This window comes from Lichenostomus cassidix, chromosome 24 (genome assembly GCF_008360975.1).
Source record: "Lichenostomus cassidix isolate B80296 chromosome 24, HeHo_3.0, whole genome shotgun sequence".
Classification (NCBI taxonomy): domain Eukaryota; kingdom Metazoa; phylum Chordata; class Aves; order Passeriformes; family Meliphagidae; genus Lichenostomus; species Lichenostomus cassidix.
Genome location: NC_139504.1, coordinates 3,968,533 through 3,991,477, shown reverse-complemented (window position 1 = coordinate 3,991,477; position 22,945 = coordinate 3,968,533). Strand labels below are relative to the sequence as shown.

Genomic DNA, 22,945 nt, shown 5'->3' with positions numbered 1-22,945 from the left:
GGGTGTGGGGAGATGGTGCTGAAAGCAAGAAGAGTTTTATATGGGCTGGGAAAGGCTCTGGGAGAGCAGGGCTGTGCGAGGGGGAGCTGCGTGTAAGGAGCATGTGGGGTGGGAAAAAGGGCCTCCCAGCCCTGCCTTGAAGGATTAAAGAGAGGCTGGGAAAATCCCAAAGTGCAGGGCACACATCTGGGAATGGATTTGGCATCCAGGTAAAAGGAATAAGTGCCCTGCAGTGCTGCTGACCCCAGAGAGACACGGCCAGGCTGGCTGTCCCTGAGGTCCTACAGACCTGGCTCGGGGTGAAGGGAAGATTTGGGATTTTTCCTTATGACCACTCTGCACAAATCCACCCCAAGGTAATATCTACGAAGCCCACTCAGCGTTTTGGAGGGCTCCTGTGTTTGTTTGGGTTGAATAGCCCCAGCTTTGGCAGCAGGGCTGAGGAAACCACACATTTTTACGAGAGACCTGCGCTGAGCACAAAAGCACACGACGGCAGCAGGGGGAGAAAACAGCACTATTTGCTGAGTAAAACCAGAAAAAAAGCCAGAAAATATGAAAACACAGAGCCTGCAAATCCTGCTCCTTAGCCTGGTCTCTGCTAGCTCAGAAGGAGGTGACCTTTGGCGAGGCACTCATGTCTTTTTGCCACTCTTGCTCCTCAGACCTTAGCTTTGCCTCCTCCACCCCAGCTCTGGGCTCTGAGCCCACAGCACCCCTGACCTTTGTGGGCACTCAGCTGCTCCCCAAACACCAATAAATGTCTGCATTCAGTGTTTCACTTCCAGCCCACAACGCTCCCTGACCGAAGAGGAGGCTGAGATAATCTGAATATCAGAGCCTGGCGTTATTCCTGTTCAAATTCCTGGCTGTGAGTAAATACATCTTAACCCTCAGCCTAAAAACCTTCCCGTCTGATTGATTTTTTTTCTCTGGTTCAGATATTAAAATTCAGGCCTGGGTATCAGGTGTGGGAGCAGGGAGCCACTCCTTTGTCTGGGATAAAAGCACCTCTCCCGATTTTACACCAAGGCTTTGTTCCGGAGAGCCTCACGCGGATCCCTGCCGGTGATCAAACCGGTGAGGAACGACCTAAAAGTGGTTCTTTTCCTTTTTAATATCTATTTAAATGCCGTGCTTGTACCTGGCAGCCCTTCTGCCGGGGTTGTGCTCCTCTGGGTAACACTCCAGCAGCAGCAGCAGCCTCACCACAAAGAGCTCCCACCAAAGCCTCCCATTTTCCTAACAAAAGCAGCACATGAACCCCCTCTCCAAATGGTGGGGAGCATTTCCCTAAAATCAATCAGCCTCTATTCTTCGCCCCAAGCCCAATCTCATTGTCTACTCCTTCCTCCGGAGGCCGATTTCTGCCAGGTAGAAAATTAAGTTTCCTTTACTTTTCTTCCCCTACACAATTTTTCAGTGTTTCGGCACCGTTGTTCGGTGTGGGAAAGCGACTTCCTGTCTCAATAAACAAGTGCACACAAGGCTTTTCTGGACACATAATGGGCTCCTTTTTTTTTTTTTTTCCCCTCCTTCTCCTTTTTTTTTTTTTTTATTTTATACAAAAATCATTCCACACTTAACACATCAATGAAGCCACTTAAGCTCTGCTGCATCTGAATTAAAGGGGGAATTGTGTGATCAAAGAGTGTGAAGGAACCACACATGGAGTTCTTCAGACACTTTACTTTTGTTACATTTGATACATAACAAACCCAATAAATATGCTTATCCCAGTGGCCCATTTCATTATCTCATATCCTTACGTTTTAAGAGCATTTCCTTCAAGAGCTGCTCTTTCTCCTTTGTTTTTCAGCATCGTCGTTTGGAGGCAGTTTATTTTAAATGAAGATGCCAAAAGGAGAGGGAAAAGTGTTTATTTTTTTTTTCTCTAGGTGTGCTCAAACAAGACCAAAAATCCCTCTCCACTGAGTTTTTCCCTGAATATATTTATTCATGTGAGAATACAGGCACAAGTGCAATAACCTCACTTATCAGAGGTTATTAGAGACAAGACTCACACAAGGAGTGTTTCCTAGAATTCTTCACATTAATTCTCCACTTTTTCATCCCTTTCCCTCCACTATAGATCAAACCACTTTGAAAAATATAGATTTTGTGTACATTGATGCTTCCAGCGCTGAGAATAATCACCTATTTGCAGCTCAATTATTAAAAATAATGAAGGTTAGACTCTGCCCATTTTTTTTCACGTGGAAGTTACAAATTTCTCCAGCCAACAAAGAAGCTGCAAGCTCTGATTTTTGGGGAAATTGCTGATCATTTGCACCCAGCAGTGACGTGTGGCTGCTCAAAGGGCTGTCAGAGCAGCTCTGGCTGAGCCAGAGTGGGACCTCACTGGAATTTTGGGGGTGATTTTTACCCACAGATGGACAAACCCCCCCGTCCTGGGAGGAATCAGGATTTACAGAAGGAATTTCAATAGGATTTCTGCTGGAAACTGCGTGCCCAGAACGATATTGAATCCATTCTGCCACAAATAACCATTGCAAAGCATCCCCCAAAGCTCCAGGATAACTTATTTGGGAGTAAATGACAGGTGCTTTTAGCGGAGTTGCTCATTAAAAGGCATTTCAAAATGTAATTTTTAAAATTGCCTTTGTATCTTTTTTTGTTTTTTCCCCTGTCTTCCCCTCCACTTTCCCCAAGGGGTCCTGACAGGAATGCTCAAGACAGGAGGTTTTATATCCCCTGAAATGCTGAGATCACACATGAGATTGGCTCCTTTCTTTTTTTAAAAAAAAAAACTGAAGAAGAAAATGATCCTGCCCTAAAATCATGGGCTGAATTGAACACATCCAAATGCTCCTCACGTGCAGCAAAGGCAGTGGGGAAAAAGCACCTGAACCACCAGAGGAAAAAAAAAAAAAAAAAGAAAAAAACCAAACCAAAAAACCCAACAAAATCTATTTTCTGCTCTGTTTAATTCCTATCAGTAAATATCTTTACAAATATGCTTTTGTAATGAGCACGGCCTGCTTGGAGCTGCCTTTGTTTCAGCTCTCCCCAAATCAAAACAAGCAAACAAAACAACCCCCTGCCAGCAGGAGCAGGAGCTCCATCCTAACTAGGGCACATCCTCTCCCCATCCCACAGCGCCCAGCCAAGCCCAGCTGAGGGAAAAATTGCAATATTTGACCTCAACCACTGACGCCTAAACCAGGGTTTCCTAGAGCAGAGGTTAGACAAGGTTAGGAGAATAAAAAGCAGATTAATTTATTAAAGGCCTTTAGGTGCATTTAGGGCAGACAGAGCCTAGAGAGGCTACACCCAAAATGGACAGAGAGTCATGAGTTCTTCACATTTTATAAGTTCTGTCTGTTAACATATTGAGCCTCAATTCTCCAATTGCACCTTCAGCTGATGATGTTAATTACCCCAAGTTTGCTCCCCCAGTTCACTGTTGTTTAGATGTTTTGGGGCTCTGAGGCAGCAAAGTGTCCTTGGATTTTCCAACTAAAAATCGGAAAAATTTTGTCTAAAACGCTGGGAACAGAGGTTTTTAGCACTTTATATGGAGCCTGGAGCTACACACCAAAACCACAGATACATGAGAAATAGAAGCTAAAAATCCTTAAAGCATCACCAGGAGCTAGAAATTCATTCTAAAGCCCAGAGAGCTCCAACTCTCCAGGAACAAAATCCTGACCACCAATTTAGCACCATTTCTCCATGAAACTCAGCTCCTGAAATCATGGAAATCTGGGACAGCATCTAACAGAGAGGAGGACAAAGGAAGATGCTTTTAACACTCATGGTTGAGGAAAAAACTCTGATAAACTCAACCCAAAAAGAACCAGGAATTTCAAAAGGTAGAAGGTGATGTGAAGTTTTGGGTGTTGCTTTGCTAATCTCATCCTTGTCACTCTGGCTGACACTTGAGTTTGGAATTGCTTCTGTTCACAATCTTACACCAATATTTCATTTCCCTTCTACAAAGGAAGAGCTTGATGGGGAGGAAAACGAGAATCAACTCCAGCAGCCTGGCTGATGATAAAAATTAATGCCAAAAATTGATGCTAAAAATTAATACCAAAAATTATTGCTAAGATATCAACCCAAACTGCCACTGTGGTGCACAGGGAAACCTTTATTTATAGCAGTGGGATGCACATCGACAGGAAATTTTCTACATTTCTCTTCCTTCTGTTGCTTTTTTTTTTCTGCGCAAATCCATATTGGTCATTAAATCAAAAATGGAAGAAGTATTTAGCAGCAGCTGGGTGGAAAAAGCTGCTCTAACTCCCCTAAGCTGCATCTTATTTCTTGCTGGTGGGAAATCTCTATCCCACACACTTCCATGTCTGAAATTACCTTCTTGAAACAAATAGGAAGAAAAAAATCCATTAGTTTTTTTTTTTATAATATCCTTTGGTGGGTTTTTTTGGGTCACAATTGAAATTCTCATCTAATTTTGCATTTCTGTCTCATTTTCTGAACAGGAGCTTTTAAAGGTGACTGTGCTGGGTGTGGTTCTAATCACTTTTTGCTCCTGAGAAGAAAAAAGTTTTGGGGAAAATCAGTAGGGAAATCATCAAATACCAGCATTTAAAACAGCCTGATTGCAGGAATTTGAGGGAAAAGCTGGAAAGGCTACAAAATCTGCCTGAAATCTTTGCCAAAACACTTAAATGATAATGAAACAAAGCAGCATTTAAGATTTTTCAGAGATTAAATTGAGAAAAAAAGACCTCAAAGACCCTCTGGTGCTTCCCTAAACCACTGCAGGTATTTAGTCTGGCAACACATTGTACCTAATGATTAAACCAATTCCCCAACCAGAAATTTTTAATCTTGATGGAAATTGGGAAGCAAATTTCAAAAGAGAAGAGGTGGATATTTGAATGGAGCCATTTGGTTTGTCCTGCTGCAAGAAATCAAGTTTCCCTCGTTGTCTTAATTCAATTAAATTTAAAAGCTGCCCTGGGAGAAATCAGGAAAAAAAATTAGAAAAGTTGTCTCAATGTAAAAATGAAGGTATTTCTATGGATTTAGAAACCCCAAAAAATCTACCAGGGGGACAAAAATGATCCTCCACAGGTTCTGATGTGGAAAGGAAGATTTATTTCAGCTCTCAAAGCTGTTTCTGACAGAATAAATGTAGCTTGGAAATTTCACATTTTTCACTGGCATCTGACAATGGATGATTTGAGTCCCCAAGTCCAAAATCCTTAATTTTGAGCTGCAGCCACCTTTTCTTATGCAGGAAAAATCTAATGAGAAATTGGGGAAATAACTTTCCCTAGCACTTCCTAATTTCTGATATTTTTAGGCAGGATCACTCTGCTACTGAGGGAGATGTTAGTCCAACAAACAAGTAAATAAATGACAAATAAATAAACTGTACCAATAAAACTAAGTACAAATAAACTGATTTTCATGGCCATTCTTGGCAGGAAGGGAATTCCAGCAGCTTCTCTTGCTCCAATATGGGAAATTCCAGGAAAACCTTCCCCACTACAAAAAAAAAAATAACAACTCCAAGTCAGAGAGGACTAAAGGAACTCAAATCCAGGGTTAATTCATTGGTTTGGGGTGATCAGAAACCTTAAGGACAAACCCAATGTCCCCTTTCCTCATGGAAAACTGTATTCCATATATAAAATATGGATATAAATTCCTGATAGCTCTAGGGCACAGCTATGCCATGCCATGGCTGAAAATCAGACCCAAAATTTGGAGGTCACAATGCCAGGGACTGAAATGAACTGTACCTCACAGAGAAATAGTCAAAGTAGCTAAAAATTCAGGTTTTTTTCCCTTGAGGAGAATAATCCCAACAAGATCCTGGATTGCCAGGATGGTACAGCTGAGATATTTTTGTCTCATTCAACAGAAAAAGCCACTGTCACCACACTGTCCTTCATATTTACCCCTCAACTCTCCAACTACATCTTTCCAGTGCTTTTCACTGCATTTTAACGGATTTAAGAGAAAAAAATTATTAAAAATGTGTTGTTTCAGTGCCTCCAGAGAAAGATCTTGGCTGTTCCCACTGAAATAAGACAGAAAAAAGGCAGATCTGGACCTTCACCTTCAGCAGAACCCCCAAAAGCAGGGATTTTACATGAAAAAGAGCCCAGAAATGTCTATTTTATTGACAAGGAATGCCCTCCTCTCGCTGCTCCACAACTCCATCTCCCTCCCAGCACAGCCTCGGTCACTGCAAGGGAAGATTTGTAGCCCAGGATATAACTCATGATGAGCTAAAGTGGGAATGTGAGCCATGACATTTTAATTTCAGACATATTCAAAGGTAGGAGAGTCGCTCTGTTCTGCCTGAACTTTAGATAAGCACACGCTGTGCCATGGCTCTGCTTTCCTCGCAGCATTCCTCAGATTTTCACTGCAGTAGGAGGAAAGAGAGGGAAAAAAAAAGAAAAAAAGGAAAAAGGGGAAGAGAAAAAGAGAAAGAGGAACAAAGTTGGGTTTACAGGAGGTGTTTTATTGTGTGGCTAGCCAAAGGCTGGATTCAATAAAACCTCCAGCTGGCTCTCACACAGACAAAGCTCCTCCAAGAGCCTTCCTCACCTTCCAGAGGCAATTTTGGGAGCTTTTCCTGGGCTTCCCTCCCATCCCAGCAGGACAGGGATTTTTCCTGAGTCAGGACCAGAGGAAGAATCTCTCTAACTTCCACTCTGGAGGGAGAAGATGCCTTCAAACCCTGAGGATGTGCCAAGTGGGCTTGAGAAACTTGGCACTGGTGGGTGAGCTATTCCCCACGAGCCAGGGGGCAAATAAAGCAGAACAAATTCGAGTTTCTTGAGTGAGGCTCCCCAGATTTTCTGCTGTTCTGAGGGTTTTTTATTCCCTGACCATCCCCAAATGCATTTCCATCCACCCAACTGAATATCCATGGATTTTTTGGTGGCTGAATCAGAACACGGTGTTAAAAATGCTCAGAAATCCACCAAGCTCAGTCCCACTGCCCTTATTTCCTGATCTAGCACCAACTCAGCCATCAGGACTCTCAGCACAAAATAAGAGGCTGGAAGGACAGTGAGATAAATGATACACACATCAATAGACAGAAGCAATTAATTGGATATAGCTGATAGATGTTCAGTCCTTGCTCAAGCAAAACAAATATCAACTCCCAGGGATTTGGTTTTTCCCTTGTACAGCGAGATTTGATCAATTAATCTTGGTTAAAACACCGTTGTTTTTAAGGAAATCAATCCACACTTTAATTTTTGAGCAAGTTCATTCCTTCCTTGCCTTTTCTCCCCCAAGAAGATCATTTCAGAGCTGGCATTTTGGCTCCCATTTTGTTCCCCAGCAAAAGCACCCAGACAGACAATAACAGCAAAACCTATTCCTTCCTTACCAGATAACACTCACGTCTTGTTACAGAATTTTCAGGCAGTAAATCAACTTGAAAAGCTAATTTAAGGATATTCACTTGCACCATTCAGGGCTGTACAAACATTCCAAATTCCAATTTTTCATCAAGACATATGCGAGCATTTAAAAGGGCTCTAAAAGAACCATTTTGCAGCTGAAGACAGAGAGAAGATCGAGACCCAGCATTTTATTTTTTTTCCCCCCCTCCAACCAGATTATCATGTAATATTAATACACAGAAAAAAATATATATATTTCCAGTGCCTCTATGTATTTATGAGGTCCTAAGGGATGGCAGAGTTCCTTCAGCCCAGAGGAAGGCTGGAAGGAACAGCAGGAATAAGGGGGGAAACCTTAAAAACCTCAAACCCGCGCCAGAATCCGTTCACCCGGCGCAATTTCTTGCCCCGCTGCCGTGGTGTTGGCTTTCACTGTATCTGCTGGTTTAATTGTTTCTGCCTGTGCAGTTCTTTGTCTGCCCAAACCCCCTCGCCTAGGGGAGATTGGGGAATCAAAAGGTGGGACGGAGGTTGGGCAGGAAATGAGCGCTGGCGGTGTGAGAGGAGAAAGTTCAGCGGTGGCTCGAGGAACGGGTTGGTTCATACAAATTCAAGGCCACCTCCCTCTCTCCCTGCTCTTTTTTGTTGCTGTTGTTGGGGTTTTTGGGGGATTTTGATTGGGTTTTTTGGTTGGTTTTGTTGTCGCTGCCCCAGAGAAACTGCTGGGTTGGTGGCTCTGGCAGGTCCATGTTGTGATGCACATTTCCCATTTGGTGCCACCACAACCCTGCCTGCTCCCCATGGATTCCTTCCCTTCCCTTCCCAGGGTGGGAGGCAAAAACAGAGCAGGAGCAACACTCAGGTTTCTGTTTTCACTGGGGGAGTGCAAAATGAGCTCCCAAATTTCCCACTGCAACACCCATGACACGCTCCAGGAAAATAAACATCAGGATCGGCGCAAGGAATTTTTCTTTTCCCCCTTTTTTTTTTTAAGTGCATTCAGTCTTTCTCTGCCATCTCTCTCTTTCCCATTTTTTTTCCCCCCCTCTGATCTCCTTGGACAAAAGATTCAACAGTCAGACATCCAAACCCCAAGCTAGGAGGATATGTGCTTAAAATGCCACATGGCCAATAAAAGCTATTTTACAGCAGATCTCACCTTTAACAAGCAAATTGACCACTGTAAGAAAAAAAAAACCAAAAAAACCTGGCCCAAAATCCTGGTATAAAACAGCCTCCAAACACCCCAACCCTCAATTACAGCCATTTAAACAATTATCTGAAAAATACCCAGATTTAAAGGAAAAAAAAAAAAAATCACAATACTGGGAGTTTCACCACTCACCAACCAAAAAAGGTATGAGGCCACAGATTTCAGGAATTAATTTGGGTTAATTCAGATGGCAAAGATGAGGTAGGCAAAATAACAAGCAATTACCTTTTCCTGCCTTTGAAGAACAATGAATTTGGGAACTGGTCCAACTTTGGAAAGAGTGATTACAGATTTTTTCTGCTCACAGGAACCTCTCCCTCCTCGAGACACACAACACATGTGTACATATGTACTTTTTATTGCCACACGCTTATCTGTATTCCACAACACCCCGCACTTGAAGGATTAATTAAAGATAAAATTCAATTATTTATTACATAGCCCTGCTAATTATTTTTGAAGCTCCATAAAGAGAGCAGGAAAAGCTACCCAACACAAGCCATAATTAAGCAGAAAGGCAGCATTTGTGTGGTCACTTGGCCAATCCAACATGCAGAACGTTTATCATTTAACCATTTCCTTTATATTGTGCACCAGGCTGGAAGGGTTTGAAAGCTGGGCAGAATGACAAATTCGACTTAAATCTATTTTTGAGGAGGGGAATATCTATTTCTACGACTTTCGACAATCACTTCAGCGGATAATCAGCGATGTTAAATAAAACATGTAGCTAAATAGGCATTAAAGGCCTTTTACATACTTGGAAGAAAAGAAAACAGTTTTTTTCCTCTCTTTTTCCCCCTTCTTTTTTTTTTTTTTTTTAATGCTGCAGACTGCAGGCATTTTGGTCTATCTCTCTCAAGTGCAATTCTTTCTTGATGAATGACAAGGTACGATAATAGGCTGCCGTTACCAGGGCAACCAGACAGCAGAGCTGTGTGCCTTGAATTTTGTCATCTGAAAATGAAACCAGAAGCAAAAGAAAAGCTGAGAATCGAGCGACAGATTAACTCTGGGGGGGGGGGGGAAGGACTGGCGGGGGGAAAGAGAGCACAGGAGGAGGAGGAGGAGGAGGAGGAAGGAGAGAGCGAGGAGGGGGAGAGGGGCTGCATTACAAGCAATTAAAATTACTGTAATCTGCGAGCTCTGTGTGTGTCTGGGTTGCAGTTGCAGCTATCATTTGTCAATAAGCTTCCAGCCCTACTCTCCCCACCGCTCCCTTTGTTCCAGAAACGCCGCGAAAAAAGCTTTAAAAAGTAGTTTTCGGGGCACTCACCTTTGCAGGAGGTGGCTGTGCAGTGTTGCTCCCGGCAGCCTCTCCCAGTTCCTCCCAGTTCCTCCCAGTCCCACTCAGCCCTTGACAAGCTGCAGCTGGGAGCTGAGGGTTGGACCCAAGAATTCCCCCAAAATTTACCCAAATGGCTTCACCTGGGGCTGGGAAAGTCTCCCTGAGGTCCCCATGGATCAGTGCCATCCCCACTGGAAATGGTTTTGCCCCACAGGGACAGAGCTGGGGACATTCTGAAAGCAGAATGGCTTAACAAGGGACACCTGGGATCAAATTGGGACACCTGGGATCAAACTGAAACACCTGGCTGGCTGGGCTGGGCTTGGTTTAGCTTGGATCTTGTGGAGATGAGCTAAAACTATGTCCTTTGTACCCAAAATATGGAATAAAATAGAATCAACACACACACAGCTCTTGGGTTTATAAAAACCACCCAAATTTTAAGCTGCAGATGCACCGTGTAAATGGCTTCCCAAAACACAAAATATTCCCAGCTGAGACAAAAACTCTGCCTGCCCAAGCCCCAGGAACTAAACCTGCAGCAAATTTCCTCAGCCACGTAACCCGAGCCCTCCCAATATTCCTGTTTCGCCATCTCCCATCCCCTCCAGAGATTTTTTACGGATGTCCTCTCTCCCTAACCCCCTGGGCTGGCAGGTTAAACTTCTCTCCTCCACTTTGGTGGAAGAGCTGTTGATAAAACAAACCTGCTGTAATTTCCCCGCAGCCCCTGGGGCGAACCTCGCCGCACTCCTCGCGCAGTGTGGGTGAATCGTTAGGCTCCCATACCTCAGAAATTGGCATTTCTGCCAAGTTTAAAAGATGAGGAAAGCGCCACAGAGAGAAGAGCTGCCTGAGTCAGAGCCTTTGAAGAGTCCCTGGAACTCTTTCCTTCCACTTCACTTTGGACCAGGCTGTAACAGCACTTGAGAAAAAGGACTTTGGGTTCCTGGCTCACAACTTCAGGTCTCATTAGGCCAAATTTCTTCCCAACCAGCTTTCTCTGGAAGCACTGGTTTGATTCAATTGAAAAAGAATGCAAAGCAATAAATGTTGCCTAACCAAAATTACTCCACCTTTGCACAGGAAAATTACACTCTGAGCATTGTCAGTCATAGAGATGACATGTTCTGGAAATAAAAATTCATAACCTCTGCATGTTTTTACACGGGCAAGTCAGTTACCTGATTTTTAAGGTATCTAAAGGAAGTGCTCATCCCTCATGTTTCCCCATAGGCACCCAGTGTATAAAAGGTTATAAAAGAATGACTTCATTTTTTGGCACCTTGACCTCCTTTGAATATTTTCCGTGGAAAAAATGAAGTGATTTTTCTCAATATCATCACTCGTGTGATTGACTTTTCTGCCACGGCAAGCCCAGGACGTTCCAGTTGTGCTGATTTATTTTTTCTGACTCTTATCCCATGCCTGTGTCTGCATGGCTGGGAGGAAAGGAACCTCTGCTAGCTCTGGTGGCAGCAGTTTCCTTCCACATGGACCCTAGTCAGGGTTTTTGGGAGGGAATCTGGCATTTCACACACTCACATAAATTTTGGAGCTGCATCAGTGTCATCTCCATGTCCCAGCTGACCTCCTGCACAGGTATCAGGAAGGCAAAAACTGATTTTGGGGGTTGAAGGCATGATCTGGCTGCTCCTGCAGTCTCCATCCAAGCAAGTGGTGACCAGGGCAATTACAAACTTGTATTTATTGCAATTTGCTTTCCAAACCCTTCATTTGAAAGTTGGTTTGTTCCTTATGCACATCTTTTCAATGCAGTTTTCAACAGGTAACAGGAATCTGCACTAGAATTTGTCACCAGCTGCATCTATAATATGTGGAGGTGTTACTCCTTATCTTGTAACCCCCAAATTCATTTTGTCCAATGTAAAAAGTGCTATTTAGGGTTTTTTCATATCCTGCTTTTCCCATCCTTTCTGCATCCTCCTGTGGGTGCATTGTGAGAAAGGAAGAAAATGAGTTCTGCTTTATCTGAATCACTAATTCCCCAAAATAATGAGACTTGAACAACATATCTACATATTACAGCATATTAAACCACATATTAACAACATATTAAACTCCAGCGACCACACACTAATTCAATTTTTCCCCATCATGTAGCAAAGGTGTCTTTTGCCATATGGGAGGCATCACACCTGAATGGCAGAACCATGAAAACCATTTGGGAAATGCTCCTTTAAACCTTGGGAAATGCTCCTTTAAAGCTCGGGAAAAGCTTCTTTAAACCTTAGGAAATTCTCCTTAAAATTATGGGAAATTCGCCTTTAAACCTTGGGAAAATTCTCCTTTAAAATTTGGGAAATTCTCCTTTAAACCTTGGGAAAATTCTCCTTTAAACTTTGGGAAATTCTCCTTTAAACCTTGGGCAATGCTCCTTCTACCTGCTTTGGTCAAAAAACCCAATCCTGTTCAGAGAAATTATCGACATATTAACAATTTTGCCTGATTCTAAGCTGCTTTTCCCATGGCGAGTGTCGAGCCCAGCCACCGTGATTATTTTAAATCTGGGACTGAAATGAACTCCTCAGAGCTGTCTGAACCCACCAGCCCATCCTGAATTTCAACCTTCCTTCTGTGCACCTCTGCGTTGCCTCAAGCTGAGGCTGAGTTATGCCTCCTCATCATCCCTGATAAGCACAGGGAGCAAAATTTTGGAGTTTCCTCAGCCTGGTGCATCCATCAGCAGAGCGTCAGGCAGTTTCCAGTCCTGGAATCCTTATTAGCAGCGGTGGTGGAGGAGAAAAGAGCGGGGATTTCAAACCCCTCCGCAGAGAGGTGACAGCTCAACAAATCACCTTGGGATCTGTGAGCTCAGCAGATTGTTCCTGGAAGCTGTTGAGAGAAAATAAATACGGAAAAACCACAATGTCATTTCTGAGAGTCGCTTTCCAGAGCCTGACCACATTTTAAGTATCTGCTAAGTGATGTCCTTTCTCCTCCCCTGCTCCTGGCCAAAACCAATGTTGTATCAATCTCCTGACAAAGACAAGCTGGAGGTTCCAGACACCAAAACAAATACCACCTACAGCCCTCGTGAGTCACACAACTCATGTGATTTAAAACAAAAATAATAACACAAAAAAATAAAAACCCGACAGATTTTTAATATGAGAGAGTCACAGAAAGGAAATAACTCAGCAATGCTTTGCTCTTTGTGAATGACTCGGTGTTTGAGGGAGAGGGGATGATTTATAAATGTGAAACGACACCAAGGACTCATCTTTATGGAATAAATGAGTTTTGTAGCTGAACCCAAAGCTACCCTGCAGGGTCTGAGCTCACGGGCATCTCTGGGAAGGTGCAAAGCTTCCTTTAATTCCCATGGAGCTGGATGGTTCTGCACTCCCTGCTGTAGATTGACCCAACTCCAGCCCTGGTTTATTATCTGATAATTCAGCCCAGCTCCCAACCCTCAGCCAGCTCTCTTTGGGAAGCTCTGCACACAGCAAGAGAAACTCAGATGTCTTTGCACCTGTCTGTCCTTCCCTGCTGCTTCCTCTTCGTGGAGATCCCTTGGCTCAGCAAACTTCTCCAACTGTCCTTCCTGAAATCTGCTTCGGGGATGAATGGAAGGTTTATTGAGGACTGGGGGAAATGGTTCTTTTGAAGAGAAAGAGAATGCTAAGCTTATATCCATGGCATCTGGATTCTCTGGTTATGGGTACATTAAAATGTATTTAAATACTGGTATGAAATGAGAGCTTCTTGCTCCGAGTGCAGTTGTCCAATAAATTATTTCAGAAATGGCTTCAGACTTTTGCAATAATAGGTTTTTGGCAAGCAACAGGACTCTTAAAAGAACCACTTTATCATTATGAGGAGATCATAAATGAGAGTTAACTCCTAGATACGGCCCTTTGCAAAACCATCAGAGGTAATAACAAAATGTGAGCCACTTCTAAATGGACTGCTGAGGAGGAAGCTGAGGGGGAAAAAACCTGTCACCAACCCACAGCAGGCCAACAAAAGCAGGCAAAATGCATTACACCCTGCAGCCCAGCAGATCCCCTCTCTGTCAGATGGAGCTGGCACAAAAGAGATTTTTTTCTTTGAGAAGAATCCCAGAGCTGCCTGGTGAGCCTCATCTCCAGTGGGCATGGGGAACAATGTGCTCCCAGCTCTGCCTCTCCCTTTGATGCAATTTTCAAGTTTCACTTTCAGCCCTCTGTTCTCTCCAATAAAAGAATAAACAGTCCTCTCAGATTTTATTTTTCCCCCTCAAAAAAACCCTCATTGCTCACAACCACTCTTGTTTCTCCTACAAAGGGATTCTTCCCAGCAGCAGCACAGATTTTTGATTCTTCCCAGCGTGGCTGAGGGGCAGGTTTGTTACTCATGCACCACATCCCCAGTGATGGCACTGCTGACTCATGCTGACACAGCTGCTGCCATGCAGGCACGGTGAGAATTTAGGAATTGTTAGGCTTGGAGGTGAATCTCTGCTCTGGGACAGGGACAGGACCCACGGAATGGCTGGAGCTGTGTCAGGGGAGGTTTTGTTGGGTTTTAGGAAAAGGTTCTTCCCCCAGAGGGTGCTGGCACTGCCCAGGCTCCCCAGGGAATGGTGACATTCCCAAACCTGCCAGAGCTCCAGGAGCCTTTGGACACTGTGGGATTTTTGGGGTGTCTGCGCAGGGCCAGGAGTGGGATCAGTGATCTCTGTGGGTTCCTCCCAACTCAGGCCATTCTCTGCTTCCATGATTCAAAACCAAAGCAGTGTCCAGCAAAACGATGAGCCAAACCAAACCAGCTATCCACAGAAACCCTCTGAAAAACACCCCTGGGGATCTCTGAATTTGGGGACTCTCCATGCAGAACTGAAAGCCTCAACCCCAAATATTTGGAGCACGACAAGCAGCAGCTCAGCCCATTTAACTTCTCTGTTTTCCCAACAGTTGGAGAAGCTCCTGCCTCTCCAGTGGGGAGTGGGTGGGGGGTTAGGAGAGCTGTCACACTTTGATAAGTAGGGCACTCCGTTATGAAAGATTAAGGCCAGAGATGCGGATGCAGCTGAGTGTAAATGAGACTCCCAAGAGTGAAGATCAAAGTTGGGGGGAGAAAACCATAGTAAAGCATGAAAACCGAACTTCCTACCAGGAATTTGAGCATGAAAGGGCCATGGTGACTTTCAGCTTCGAGGCCAGAGGCTGAAGGCCTTGCTGAAAGGAGTTGGAAGCTCTCTGTGCCAAGCTGGGATGTTCCTCGCTGGAAGAAGACAGGAAAAGAGGGGTTCCTGCATGTCCAATAAAAAGAATCAACTTTGCAGGCTGGGGAATCGTGCTAACAAAGCGAGACAAGATACAGCTTTGATATTTCTTGGCGTTTTCCTCCTATAAATATGAAGACCACAAGGCTTTAAAAAAAGCCCAGAGGGTTCTTGTCTGTGTGTAGTCATGTAAACCACTGAGCATCAGAGAGGCTTGCTGGCCAAAGAATTAAAGCTGTTTCCTTCCTGGCCCCATTTGGTAAAGATTTTGTCTCTGCTGCTTCAGTGCATCACAACTGGCTGGGACTTCACAGGATGGGAGAGGGATTGGGAATCTCTTCCACAACAAGGTGATAGGCATGAACTCCCATCTGGTGTGGAAAAAGAAGGTCTAAATTCCATATTCTCTTTATTGCTGGAGCTCTGCACGTGTTGTTACCTCGGCCAATTCCCTCACTCTTGTGAAATTTGGGGTAAATCATTCAATTTCCCCGTGCCTGCAAATTTATTTGTTATGGGATTTAATAACAATTGTACTTACCCTATAAACGGCAACCAGGCCATTAGATCCACCTTATCTGAGCATCTGATAATCTCTTGCTCCTTCCCACATTGTAACCATCGAGTTTGTGGAAATATGGCATGGAAGGAGCAGGAAGGAGGGCTGTGCTGGTGTTCAGGTCAGAGGAGCAATAAAAGGAACACGGAGGAGCTGCTTTGGCAATGGTACTTGTCACTTTCCAGATCTCAGCCTCCTTTAATTAACTTTTCCAAAGTACGTGAGGAAAGAAGGGTGGAACATTGAGCTCCTCTGGTGTGCTCTGCCTGCAGCAGAGCTTCTCTCCGAGGCTATTTTCAGCAGCTGCTGCTCATTGCAGCTTCCAGTGGAGGGAGAACAGGGGAACATCTCCCACTAAAAATGGCAGCACTGTTGCCTGCACGACAACTTCTCAATTTGGGGCTGAAAAGGGCAGTTTAAGGGGTAGGGGAGCTGCAAGGGCAGGCAGGGCTGCAGCAGTGCTGGCAGGGCTGGAGGTGAGGGAGGAGAACTCTGCCCTCCTTTGGGGTTGATGCAGAGATTTCTTCCACCCCCAGGGTCTCTCCAGTGCCTGAGCAGTGTCTGCCCTGGGCCAGTGACTGCTCCCTGTGGCTGCTGCTGGCCAGCAACTTCCCTTTTAAAGGGTTTATAATGGGAGACAGAGCCCTGCCTGGTTTATTTTCCCCTTCCCCACATTTCTCTCCTTCACTTTCCCATTTCTTCCTCACCATCCTTCTTCCCAAGTCACCCCATCTCTTGTTTTATCACTTTTACACCGCGGACAATGAGTCAGAGGTGCAATCCCCACCCTCCAGCCCAGCTCTGCCCATCACCAGCCTGTACCAACCCTCCAGAGGCTTTTCTTTGGTCTCTGTAACTCTGCAGCAACAAATCTGGCACAGCTGGGCAGGGCTGAGGTGCCACAGCAGTGGAGGAGAGAGCAGGACGTGGGTCTGGAGTAGATAAATCACAGAATTTGCCATTCCTGGCGTGGAGCTGAGTAAGAACGCTGGGTTCTGATCCGGGGAATTGGGTCAGGCTCGTTCTGTGCTGCTGCATTTCCAGCCCACCTTTACCTGTGAGCAGAGCCAGAGCCCCATCACACCTTTCCCTCTGGCAGCAGAGCCAAACTCTGCGATGAATTTCCATCCATTTCCACCCAGCGCTCTGCCTCCTGCCATCCCTGCAGAAAGCCATTCCTGACTGGGAGCACAGCGTCCAGCAACTTCCAGGAGAGCAGGAATGATTTACATCAGCTGGGGATTGAACCAGATTATGTTTAGCTTTAGTCCCCCGTTTCAGGAACAATAATGTTATGAATAATCCTTTTATGTTCATACATCTTGTATAAATATCTGAAACATGTAGGAAACCAAGGAGAGGAGGGAATTCATTAAGGTGGTCTGGGGGAATGTGGCTCTGAGGAGCAAGGGGCTGCTTAGGAGAGTTAAAATTGGTTTATCCCATTGCTTTTCCTTAAGAAAGAAACCGGGGGGAAACTAAATCTAATGAAATTTTTCCGAACAATGGTGGGTGTTAGCTTGTGGAAACATATTCCTGGGGAGCTCATGGGAGCATTAGTGTGTTAGTTCAGCTGCCCTAAAATATGCCCTATAGTTGTTCTTCCACGTTTTACTGCAAAATTCCCAATCTGGCAGGTCCAGAGTCTGGAATCAATAGTAACTTCTCAGCAGAGCTCCATGGATTTACAGGCAGCCCCCACGTGCTCATTATTTAAAATAAACGAAGGGGAAGAACCAGTGAATCAAAATGTGACAGGGGCAGCGATTTTTGGAAAACCCCCCTGATTTTAAAGAGCCCTTCGAGCCAACTCTTTCAAGACAAAACAGGGCATGCATTGAATTTCCAGCTCGATGACATCATGTCACGCTGATTTCATCTGGTCCCCGCATGTTCTTGGTGGGAGGGTAACTCGATGCAGCTCCATCCAGCCCGTGGCACACTGAGATTTATTACAATTTAAATGATAAAGCGCCCAAGAATGTCCAGGCAATTGGATTAGCCCATTGACTGAGTGTGCAGACAGCTATTTTTAGGAAGGAGATGTCAGTTTGTGCAATATTGGATGGCCTGATCCATTTTTCACCGAGGGGGCAGGGGGAATTTCCCTCATCTCGTGGTTCTGATGTTACCTCTGTGTTCTGCTCTTCCCAAGTGGGGATCGGAATGTCACAAGATGTTATTCATCAGAGGTGAGACCAAGTTCTCAACACCCTTTGCTGAGCCTTGGGAGAAAAGCTGGTGGGATAAATCAAGCCCAAACCTCGCCTGCGGTGCAAAGAGACTCAGGACATGGATTTTGGTGTTCCCACATCCTCCAGGGATGGCTGAGCCATGATAATTTATGAGGAGCAGGACTGGAGCTTGCCTAGAACACATGCAAGCCTGCGGATGCCAAGTTCTTGATTCACACCATCCCAATCCTCATAAATTATCAGGTAGATCCTCAGGGCTGGGAGCTGCTCGGACCCACAGCTCCAGACAGACAGACAGACAGACGGACGGGAAGTGGAAAAAACGATGCTCCTGCCTTTTGTTTGACAAATATTTTAGGATCAGGCTCCGCGCCGGAGCAAAAATAACCCTGAAAGTGGAATAATTCACCAAGAACGTGGCACAACAATGAAAGGTTGGTGTTAGTGCAGTGGATTCTTTAGCTCAGCCGAGAGGAGAAAGTGCTAAAATCAACACAAAGGGATCCCATTAGACCATTAGGAGATGAAAGGCTTGTTGCAATCCCTTTGGTTTACTCAGCTGGGTCACTTTAGGAGCGCTGAGTGCTCAGGTGTGGCTTAATTCTCCTTTTCTTGTGTTCCTAAGCAGGGGCTGAGGGCGTGTTTGGGTAGGAAGGGAATTCGAGATGTGTATTTGGAAGGGCAGGATGGAATTAACCATTCTGGCGATCCTATGAACAAATTCACCTCTTTGGGACACAAATCGGGGAAAAATGTGTTCCTGTCTTGACAGCAAACTCTTCATTTTACACGAAATCATCAGCAGCTTCTGGGAAAGAGATTAAATCCAATCCCAAACTTCCTCTTGATATGGATAAAAAATGTCTAGGAGGGCTGGCTGGGCTAATCCCAGCAGGAAGGAGACCTCCTGCTGCTGAGCTCTTGGTTCAGTGTTTTAACATCTGATCTCACTGTCCCCGGGTCACAGTGATGCCTGGTGCAATTTTGACAATGACATGAAGGTCAGCTGAAGGAGGAGTTCCTTCTCCAGTGTGTTTTGTGGGGTTTAAATCCACCCCAAGTCCAGCTTTTAGGGGCAGATACAGAGAAAAAAACCCAAAACTTAGAAATGGACTGATTAAAAAATAAAAAAAGAGCACATATAAGTGCTCATTCTTTTGAACAGGAGTAAAAATGGTTGGGTTTGTAGAAGAAACGTGGAGACACCAAAAATGCTGAGGGTTTCAGGGATTAATTGCTTGGGTATTGCTAACTGTCAGGGGAGACACCTGGGAGTTTTTACCTTTGTCTTCTCTTTTAGCAGCAAGCAGGGAAAAGCTGAAAGGATGTGAAAGGATATTGTGGCCAGTGGGATGTAAAAATAGGGGCAGGCTGCTCCCAAAATCAGAAATTCCCTATGGAATACTCCTGGTTAATCCCCCAGCTGCAGCTTCCAAGGTGGGCTGGTAAAATCTGTGTTAAATAAAGTAAAAATCCAGTAAAAGTCCGTGAAATTCACTGCAGTCACTGCCCTGTGGTGGAGATGGAGCTGGGAAATGCAGGCATCCCAAGTGAGGATCCCAACTGTGCTTTATTCCAGGGAATTCCCTGATCCTGATCCTTCCACACTCACCTCACTGCTGTTAGATTTATCTACAAAAAGGCCTGGCTGGCTGTGAGGCAGAATTTATTGATGGAGGAAAAGATGGGCAGAGGCAGTGAGGGGTTCATCATGATCTGTCTAAAAAAAAAAAAAAAAAGTATAAAGCAGGACTTTTGCGTCTTGAAGTCAAAACCAAGCGAGCATCTCGAGAAGTTGTCTGTGCAATTTTTCTGCGTGATTTTCTTTAGAATAACATGTCTTAAAAGACTAAAATCTTGACTAAAAGTTGTCCAAATGCACCACACTCAGCCCCAAACACCCCAAACCTGTTTCGAGTGGGAATCAACAATTTGCAGAGCTGCTGAAGGCACAGCTTCATCCCCCCCAGTGCTACATTACCTAAACTCGAGGTTTCTTCATGGCACAGATGGAAAAAGCTGTAAAGGAAACATTGAAAAACCGAAGGTGCATTAGGGGAGTGATTGTGATTTGATAAATCACAGCTCTGTGATTTATAGCTGCAGTAATGGACTGGGTCTGAGCGAGCTGAAATCCAATTATCAGCACTGCCATCTCGGGCAAAAGGCTTAAGCCAAACTTTTTAATCAGTGCTTTTAGGTTTGGGTTGGTTTGCAGAGGTGATCTGAACCTCCCCACCCCACAAAAATAATGTATCTTCTGCAGAGGAAACCCTCAGCGTGGAAAGCCAGCCTTTTCCACCCTGTCCAGGAGGAAAAAATTCATAAAAAACCCCACAAGGAACCCATCAAATCAGATTATATTTGATACTGCTGGGCTTGATGAACATTTTCAATAGCTGGGCTGAAAATCAATATTCCTACTCCATGTCATCAGGAAAACCAAAGTGTGGAAAGGAGGACACAGAGCTTAAAAATAACAAAAATGAGGATCCTCTTGCTGTGTGATTGAGGATCAGGGACATTTCCATACCCACCTCACACAGGGACTTGGGAGAATTAATTCCTCTGGAGCTCCACAGATGGAAGCTGCTGTAGTAGGGCTGCACTACTAAATAACTAAAAAACTAAACCTAAATAACTAAAAAACTAAATCTAAATAGCTAAAAAATTAAATAACTAAAAACCCTAAAAAACTAAATAACTAAATATTAATGTGTGTCCCATCCCATGGGAACAAAACACACTCAGAAATTGCTCTGTGGGTTTTAGGACTCTCAGCACTGGGTTGTTTTCCAGCAGGCTCATCCATTCCAACCTGCAGAGGATCAAACACCTCCCAGAATATCTTCTCTTTTTTTCCTTTTTTTTAAAAATTTCTGATAGCTCCAGCAGCATTGTTGTCTCTTTTTGGGGTATTGAAACCAAAAATAGGATTTCAAGAAAGACAAGAGAGGAGGGGTGGGGAAGAAGGGAAGGTTTCACACAGCATGTGCCAAAGGAACAAAACTTCTCCCCGGACATTTGTCCCTGAAAAACAGAGGAGACCTTGGGTTTCGTATCTCAGCTGGAAAGATAAATGTGGAATCACCTCCCCCAGTGTCCCACTGCAGTGTCATGTTTGGAGTGGCAGAGATCCCCCAGGAGGAATAACTGCTGAAGCTCTGGTTGTGCCACTGGAATCTCCTCTTGCCTCTCATCTCCCACCAAATTCACACCAATGTACAATAGATGGAGGTTGGGCTTGAGGAGACTGGAATTTGGGGAAATCCCTCCTAAAATACCTTCAAATAAAAGGTGAGGGAAGAAAACTGGAGTGATTTTATTTGTCTTTGCAATGCCAGCTTGTTTGCCATGACTGTAAGGAAAAGGAGCTTTTGGCTGCCTGAGGAATAAGTGGACTCCAGCTCCTGATTGAATATTTTTGGCAATCGAACCAAAATGTTTTTACTGGGTTTTGATCACTACTTTTAAACCTTCTCTTTGTATATTCCAACAGGAACAGGATGCTGACACAAACACAGCAAGCAGGACCCCTTGAGTTCAAACCCAGGGCTTCCCTCCTGCTCCAGTTTTGCTGCAGCATCTTCCAAAATCCACATCATCCCCCAAAACCACACCCAGGAGGTCAGGCCGTGTGAAAAAGAGCAAAGGGGGATGAAGGAGAACAGGAATTAGGCCAAAGCTGTGCTGTTATTTCTGAATTATCCATGAAACTGGGGAGAGTGAAATACACATTTCAGGATTTTTTGGGCCTCCAGCAGTGAGATGCAACAGGCAGACGTGGTTGGAGTGAGAACACAACTCGATTTCAAGGCAAATCTGACGTGGGAGGTGCTCCACGAGCCCACCAACCCTCTCCCCAAGCTGATATCCAAACCCCAGGAAGAACCCAAAGGAGGAATTCCAACACCCTGGTGGGAAGGGGAGGAAGGGGTGAGCAAATGAGACAAAACACACTTGAAGTCACTGATTTACAGAGGTGCCATTTACTGGATTCCTTGTGGATAACCAAGTGCTTTGCAAGCTCAGACATGATACAAGAACACCACAGCAAAACCAAAGTCCACTGATTAATCTGGGATCCTTTCTGCACCTTTTTGTCCTTCCCTGGAATCCAGGTGAGCGCCAGGCTTTATCCAGAAACGAGTTCATGCACTGAGAGGACTCTTCTCCATCCTCAGCATTTCTGATCCTTCCCAGCATTTCTTGCATAATTCATCCTACAAGTGAAGCTCCCAGCAGGGCAGTGAGAAGTGTGGAATGGTTTGGGAACACCAAGCAGCTTCCAGGGAAAGGAAAGAAGGGAAGGAAGCCTCAGGTTCAGCTTCTTGGAGCAGCCAGAGGGAGCAGTTTGGAGATTTCTCTCTTCTCTTTGCCACAAGGAAAGGATCTTTGTCCACCTTCCAGAGGGATGCAGCAGCAAGGAGCACCAGGGTTTGGTCAGTGCTGGTGTTAGCCAGGGAATCAACTCAGTTTATTCAGCAGCAAGGAATAAACTCAGCCAGAGCTCATCCACTCCTTGTCCCTCAGATCCTGCTGCTGGTGACACCCCTTGGCTCGAAGGGTGGCATGAGAGGCACAGCAGAGCTCCTGTTCATCCTTCCATCCCTCCCACCCTACAAAAAACCAGACATTTCTAGCAAATACACCACCAGCCCACTGCTGAGACACTGCTGGAGGTGGAGCTCTGCGAGTCGAGGCAGCAAATAAATGATTCTGGAAGTGTCAGACATTTCAGTCCAGGAGATTAGAGATTCATTGACTGCAGTGTGGGAAGAGCTGTTAAATTAAAAAAAAAAAAATTGCAGCAGGCTCACCACGGAAATCAGAGATTCGTCTTTCATCTTGGAAGATTTTTTTTTTTTTTAAATTGGTTGTAATGCCCTCATGTATTCAAATACACTGCCAGAATATTGGGTGAATGACAGAAAAACAGAAGAGAAAAAAAAATAAATGCATGCCTTGCTCCCAGAAGCACCATGGATTTCACTGTCACATGTGGGGTACACCTGGCATGCCAGAACCTCATTCCCAACCAGGAAAGTTCCAGAATTTGTGCTAAAAACCAGCAGCACTGTAAACCAAGAGAC

General features: G+C 44.7%; 1 protein-coding gene and 1 long non-coding RNA gene across 2 annotated transcripts in view; both read right to left on the bottom strand.

Annotated features, from left to right (window-relative positions):
* LOC146427504 (uncharacterized) overlaps window positions 1-18,970 on the bottom strand; it is a 67,533-nt gene extending 48,563 nt beyond the window's left edge. Inside the window, exon 1 of the long non-coding RNA XR_014856370.1 lies at window positions 9,857-18,970. This is a non-coding gene — a long non-coding RNA (uncharacterized LOC146427504). The remainder of the gene's footprint in view (window positions 1-9,856) is intronic.
* Window positions 18,971-21,818: 2,848 nt separating this feature from the next.
* LOC146427502 (uncharacterized) overlaps window positions 21,819-22,945 on the bottom strand; it is a 91,585-nt gene continuing 90,458 nt past the window's right edge. The window contains exon 12 of the transcript XR_014856379.1: window positions 21,819-22,634. The gene's annotated coding sequence lies outside the window, so the exon portion shown is untranslated. The remainder of the gene's footprint in view (window positions 22,635-22,945) is intronic.